Source organism: Carcharhinus amblyrhynchos, chromosome 6, assembly GCF_965287045.1.
Source record: "Carcharhinus amblyrhynchos chromosome 6, sCarAmb.v2.hapA, whole genome shotgun sequence".
NCBI lineage: Eukaryota > Metazoa > Chordata > Chondrichthyes > Carcharhiniformes > Carcharhinidae > Carcharhinus > Carcharhinus amblyrhynchos.
The window spans coordinates 92,297,190-92,304,880 of record NC_137329.1 but is presented as its reverse complement, the minus strand read 5'-3'; positions in this window follow the sequence as shown (position 1 = coordinate 92,304,880).

The following is a 7,691-nucleotide window of genomic DNA, read 5'->3' as shown; positions in this document are numbered from 1 at the left end:
CTTCAGCGTTACACGAACCATAAATAAATTAAGTGGCAGCATGCGGCCGAGATTGTTATCTGTTCTGTTGGATCTGAGAGAAACACTGAGGAAACCTGTGCAATAAGTCATCATTCTTACAACATATAAAAAGTTTGAAAAACTTCATTCAAGGTTAGCAAACCCTCATTCTGCTATTTGAATGATAACAAATTGAGCATATATACAACTTATTATAATTAAATAATTACTGCAATTTCCTTATCATAATTGACAATATCAGGATCATCAGTTTTCAAAGGGCCCACTTTGTTTCTGACCACCCTCCTTGTCCAAGTATATACTTAAAACATTTTGTGTTGATCTTGACATCCCTTGCAAATTGATTTTCATACATTTTGTGGTCCTTACTCCATGTTTGTCACCCTTTGTCGCACTTTGTCTAATTCACAATTACCTGGGTATATGATGGTTTTTGCATTTTGTCTGTTTTCATTTTGGTTTTAAGTTATCTCTTATCCCTAGGGTGGCCTAAGGTTTTTTTTTGTAAAGTACAACTTTTAGACCTTACAGGAACAGGAATTGTACTGGCAGAAAATACACTGCCAGCTTTCAGATAAAATGGAAGTTGGATCTGCCACCCGTTTGGACCCCACCCATGTCAAGTGGCATTTAGACTTTGAAATTTCACCCTAATGTATTATAAAAATACTTCAGTGTGACACAAACCATAAATAAATTAAGTGGCACCTTGCTACTGAGATTGTCATCTGTTCTGTTGGATCTGAGAGAAACACTGAGGAAACCTGTGCAATAAGTCATCATTCTTACAACATATAAGAAGTTTGAAAAATTTCACTCAAGGTTAGCAAACCCTCATTCTGCTATTTGAATGATAACAAATTGAGGCATATTTACAACTTATTATAATTAAATTATTACTGCAATTAAGATAATCTAAAAATTAAAGTGCAATCAGATATGAAATTATTATAATACTTCCGTTTTATAACTATATTAACCCCAGTTGATGATATGTGTGAAAATATAGCACAGCAAAAGGCTTCAAGTCTTCAGTCGCTGGCAGATGGACACATCCAACTCTTCATAAAAAATGTCCCAAAATTATCCATAAAGTGAAAGATGGAATGTTTTATCCCTGCCAGCAAACACCTGTTCAATGCTTTATCTCCAACAAAATGAATAAGACCCTGAAGAGAGCCAGGAACTTATATTTTATTCAATAAGAATTGCACAGACTTTATATCCTTTTTTTATGGCAAACCCACAGCTTCATGTTTATTATTAGATTTTTAAAACTGAATTTAAATCCTTTATAATCCTTTATAATCAGAATGGAATATAACTTATTCAGTTACCAAATCAGTGATATATCCCCAACCCTTCTGGCAGAAAAAGATGAGTGTAAGTTATTTCCCAGCATTCCCAGAAATTCAGCAACAATTTAGCGTGTGTTTGATGGCTGCAGGTATTCAGACTAAACAAAATTAAACCATAGAAACATAGAATCCCTACAGTCCAGGAAAGGCCATTTGACCCATCAAATCTGCACTGCCTGTCTGACAGAGTATCTTTGCCAGGCCCTCTCCCCTATCCTATAACCCCTCACATTTACCATGGCTAATCCATCTAATCCAGACATCTTGGGACACTAAGGGACAATTCATCATAGCCAATCTACCTAACTTGCACATCTTTGGACTGTGGGAGCACCACCCATAGGAAACCCATGCAGACAAAGGGGAGCAACTTTTCCCATTCTGCTCACCATGGAAATCGTAGCAGGTGAAGGATGGACTGTGCAAACGTCCACTGGCTTCTGGTTTTGGGATGACTGCGGTTGAAAATCCCATCCAGAGAGAACATATAAACTCCACGCAGACAGCTTAGCTGGTCTCAATGAATGTGGCTACAGGGTTACTACAGATAGGCAGCATTCTTTCTGCTGAACGCCATCTAGGGATTCCCACTGGAAAGTGTGAGGATTGAAGGCTGTAATGTAGTCTGCGTTATACAGTTACACACAGAGAAGAATTAGGACCAATGGAGCAGGGGGGAGGGAGAATTGGCAAATTCGTATTAAGTCAAAACCATAAGACCAGAAGACGATAAGACCATAAGACATAGGAGCAGAATTAGGCCACTTAGCCAATCAAATCTGCTCTGCCATTCAATCATGGCTGATATTTTTCTTATCCCCGTTCTCATGCCTTTTCCCCATAACCCCTGATCCCCTTATTAATCAAGAACCTATCTATCTCTGACTTTAAGACACTCAATGACCTGGCCTTCACAGCCTTCTGCGGCAAAGATTTCTACAAACTCACCACTCTGTGGCTGAAGAATTCCTCCTCATCTCTGTTTTAATGGATCATCCATTTAGCCTGAGGTTTTAGTTTTTCCTATTAGTGGAAACATCCTCTATACGCCCACTTTATCCAGGCCTCGTGGTATCCTGTAAGTTTCAATAAAATCCCTCCTCATCCTTCTAAACTTCAACGAATATGGACCCAGGGTCCTCAACCATTCCTCATACGACAAGCTCTCCAGAGATCATTCTTGTGAACCTCCTCTGGACCCTTTCCAAGTAACAAGTCTCACAACACCAAGTTAAAGTCCAACAGTTTATTTGGTAGCACAAGCCACAAGTTTTCAGAGCGCTGCTCCTTCATCAGGTGAGTGGGAGTTCTGTTCACAAGCAGGGCATATAAAGACACAAACTCAACTTACAAAATAATGGTTGGAATGCGAGTCTTTACAGGTAATCAAGTCTTAAAGGTACAGACAATGTGAGTGGCGAGAAGGTTAAGCACAGATTTAAGAGATGTGTATTGACTCTGGCCAGGACAGATAGTGAGATAACATCTTCATGCACAGATTCGAACAAGACTTCTTCACTGCACAGGACCTTCAACCACTGCTATACATTAGATACATCAATGACATTTTCTTCCTTTGGACTCATGGTGAATGATCACTGAACTAACTATATGATGACATCAACAAGTTCCATTCCACCATCAAATCACCATGGACTGCTCTCCGGAATCGGTTGCATTCTTAGACACATGCATCTCCATCAAGGGCAGTCAACTCAGCACTTCACTGTACCGCAAGTCCACGGATAACCTCACGATGCTCCACTTCTCCAGCTTCCACCCTAAACATGTTAAAGAAGCCATCCCTTCCAGACAAGACGTCCATATACACAGGATCTGCTCAGATGAGGAGGATCGCAACAGATACCTCCAGACACTGAAAGATGGCCTCATAAGAACAGGATATGGCACTCGACTCATCAATTGATGGGTCTGATGCGACACAGTGAAAAACCGTACCAACCTCTGCAGAAGACAAACATGAGACACAGTGGACAGATTACCCTTCATCATCCAGTACTTCCCCGGAGTGGAGAAGCTATGACATCTTCTCCAGAGCCTTCAACAGGTCATCAATGAAGACGAACATCTCGCCAGGGCCATCCCCACACCCCCATTTCTTGCCTTCAAACAACCGCACAACCTCAAACAGACCATTGTCCACAGCAAACTACCCAGTCTTCAGGAAAACAGTGACCATAACACCACACAACCCTGCCGCAGCAACCACTGCAAGATGTGCCGGATCATCGACACGGATGCCATTATCTCACGTGAGAACACCATCCACCAGGTACATGATACATACACTTGCAACTCGGCCAATGTTGTCTTCCTGATACACTTTAGGAAAGGATGTCTCGAGGCATGGTACACTGGGGAGACCATGCAGACACTACAGCAATGGATGAATGAACACCACTCGATAATCACCAGACATGAGTGTTCTATTCCTATTGGGGAACGCTTCAGCAGTCACAGGCATTCGGCCTCTGATCTTCGGGTAATCGTTCTCAAAGGCAGCCTTCACAACACACAACAGCGCAGAGTTGCTGAGCAGAAACTGATAGCCAAGTTCCGCACACATGAGGACGGCCTCAAGTGAAATCTTGGATTCATGTCACAATATCTGTAACCCCCACAACTTACCTGGGCTTGCAAAATCTCACTAACTGTCCTGTCTGGAGACAATACACATCGCTTTACCCTGTGCTTAACCCTCTTTCCACTCACATTGTCTGTACTTCTAAGACTTGATTACCTGTAAAGACTCACATTCCAACCATTATTTTGTAAATTGAGTTTGTGTCTTTATATGTCCTGTTTGTGAACAGAACTCCCACTCACCTGATGAAGGAGCAGCACTCCGAAAGTTAGTGGCTTGTACTACCAAATAAACCTGTTGGACCTTAACCTGGTGTTGTGAGACTTCTTACTGTGCTTACCCCAGTCCAACGCCGGCATCTCCACATCATGGTTACCCTTTCCAAGGCCAGCACATCTTTCCTTAGATATGGGGTCCAAAACTACTCACAATATGCCAAATGGGATCTGACCACAGCCTTAAGAGTACATCTCTGCTCTTGTACTCTAGCCCTCTCAGCATGAACGCTAACACTGTATTTGCCTTCTTAACTGTCGACTGAACTTGCACGTTAACTTTAAGAGAATCTTGAACAGTGACTCCCATGTCTCTTTGTGTTTCTGATTTCCTAAGCATTTTCCCATTTAGAAAATAGTCAATGCCTTCATTCCTCCTTCCAAAGTGCATAATCTCACACTTTTCCACATTGTATTCCATCAATGTTTCTGAACTGTTAAGCAGTGAATCAGGTTCCTTATCTTCACTGGTTAAATCATTGACATTGAGACACCTCACAATAATTGTTATTGGCTAATTACATAATTTGTCTGATGATTATGTGTCTGAATTATTAATCCAGAGGACTTGACTAATAAATCAAAGAACACACGTTCCACTATGGCAGTTTCAGTTTTGAATTCAGTTTTAAAAATCTAGTAATAAACATAAAGCTGTTGGTTTGACATTAAAAAAAACAGGCAGTTTTGCTAATGTTTATTAGGGAAGAAACTTTGTCATCCTTACCTGCTCTGACCTGGATGTGACTCTGGTTCCATAGCAATATGGTTGACCTTTAACTGTCCTATAAATAGGCCCAGCAAACCATTCAGTTGAATAAAACTGCTATTGGAGGAACAAGAGAAGGGTCCAACATTAATTTTTCAGGGAAATTAGAGATAGATAATAAATGCTAGCCATGCAACTTTTCCTAATCATTCATGTAATGGAAAGAATATTGGAATGTCTATTACTGCTATCCAAAGCTCCAGGCTACAATATGCATGTAAAAATACATGTTACTATAATTACACAGACACCTGGGGGAAAGGGGAGGATTTGTCCAGTTCGACAGCTGATGTAGATCAGATTGGTACAAATATCATAGCATTTGATTCCCCTTTGGGCTGGGGTGGATTCAGGATCTGCTTCCGTGCCCTTCTCATGGTGCAGGTCATAATGCTGTAAGTTGGACCTGCCTTTGGTCAGGGAACTCAAGATGAAGAATAACAATTATCAAATTGGGAAGGAATTAAAAGTGCAACTAGAACTAAACATGGGCTAATATAAGTATAATTAATAGTTAAAATTCAGAGAGAAACTGTATTTGTGATTGCTGCATCGTGTGACATTGGTTTCACTATAGAGTGTGGGGAGACCGTCCTCTTTTGTATCTGGGTGTAACTAATTAGCTAGACATCGGAAAAGCAGCAGGAAAGATACACACCCATCATGAAGCTGGAGAGCCTTTCTGATTCCCCATAATTAAGTACAGGAACAAGAAGAGTCAAGAACTGCTGCTTAAGGGCCTCATTATTGACTTTAGGAAACGTAGTGGAGAACGTGCCCCAGTCTACATCATTGGGAATGAAGTTAGAAATGGGCGAGACCTTCAAATTTTTAGGTGTCCAGATCACCAACAATCTTTCCTGGTCCCTCCATGCTGACACTATAGTTATGAAAGCCCATCAATACCTCTACTTTCTCAGGAGAGTAAGGAAATTTGGCATGTCCATTACAACTCTCATCAACTTTTATAGATGCCCCATAGAAAGCATTCTTTCTGGTTGTCTCACAGCTTGGTATGTCTTCTGCTCTGTCTGAAACCGCAATAAACTACAACGGGTCGTGACAAAGCCCAATCCATCATGCTAGAGCCTCCTACCCATTGACTCTGTCTACACTTCCCGCTGCCTCAGAAAAGCAGCCAGCATAATCAAGGACCCCACACAACCCAGACATACTCTCTTCCACCTTCTTCTGTCAGGACAAAGATACAAAAGTATGAGGACACATACCCAACTGACTCAAGAATAGATTCTTCCCTGCTGCCATCAGACTTTTGAATGGACCTACCTTGCATTATGTTGATCTTTCTCTATGCCCTGGCTATGACTGTAACACTACATTCTGCATCCTCTCCTTTCCTTCTCTATGTGTAATGTGGTATGCTTTGCCTGAATCGCACGCAAGAAACAATACTTTTCACTGTATACTAATACATGTGTCAATAATAAATCAAATCAAATCAAAATCCTGTTGCCGCTGGTATTCAATCAGTTGCAGGTAGAGACCATGCTATATGGGCAATTCTTTAACTTTGTTACTTGTGTGGATGACGAGAAGGACTGCAGGATGAAAGAGCAATTGGATTGTAGCACCATGGTGCAGGATGCATTCCAGTGGGGGAGAGTGGAAAGGAATATGGTAGTGATAGAGGACATTATAGTTAGGGTTAGATACTGTTCAGTGCAGCTGTGATCAAGAGCTCCAAAGGTTGTGCTGCTCAGTGCCAAGGTTAAATACATCTCCTCATGTTTGGAGACAAACACGGAGTGGAAGAGGAAAGGTCCAGTTGTCATGGTTCATATAGGTAACACTAGGAATGACTTTCTGTTGAGAGAATTTGAGGAATTAGGAACTAAACTAGAAAGCAGAACAGCAAAGGTAATTACCTGTAAATTGTTACCTGAACCACGTGCCAGTTGGGAAAGGGACAAGCAGATTAGATAATTGAATGTGTGACTCAAAGATTGGTGTGGCAAGAACTGGTTTAAATTCATGGGGCATTGATAGCAGTATCAAGAGAAATAGGGCTGTTCCACTTGGGTGGGTTCAATGCCCTGGTGAATCATTTGGCAACTTGTGCTTTCAGCTTGTTAAGTTCACTTGAACTATAAACCTACATGAAGCACTGTCACTGGACTCTGACATTCATGTCTATAATATTCCTATCTTTTTGACTCTAAATAGTTCCTAGTTGTAAAACTATTTTCTTTCCTTTATGCTTCTGGTGTGCTTGGGTGTATATGAATAAACAATACTTCTGATTTAAGAACAACCCGGCACGGGAAACAGGCCCTTTGGCCCAATGAGCCCGCGCTGCCATTTTAAAGCATTTTCCTACACCTACCTTGCCCCGTGTGTATGCGAATGGTACCCCTATTGTAGCCAGATTCAGGGGAGAATAGTGTAGGGTCAATTTGGTACACCAATCAGCCTAAGAGCACATCTTTGGGGTGTGGGAGGAAACCGGAGCACCCGGAGGAAACCCACACCTAAAGAGAGTTTGCTGCGAGTCACTTTAAGATGATTTTCTCAAACAGAGAACTGGGAAAGAGCCTATTTGAAAAATTAATAACACCTTTGCTGATGGACTGACGGCAAATAAAAAGAGTTCAGTTTGTGTTCCTTGCCCATCTTGTTAATGTTGATGTGCAGAGAGACTTGGG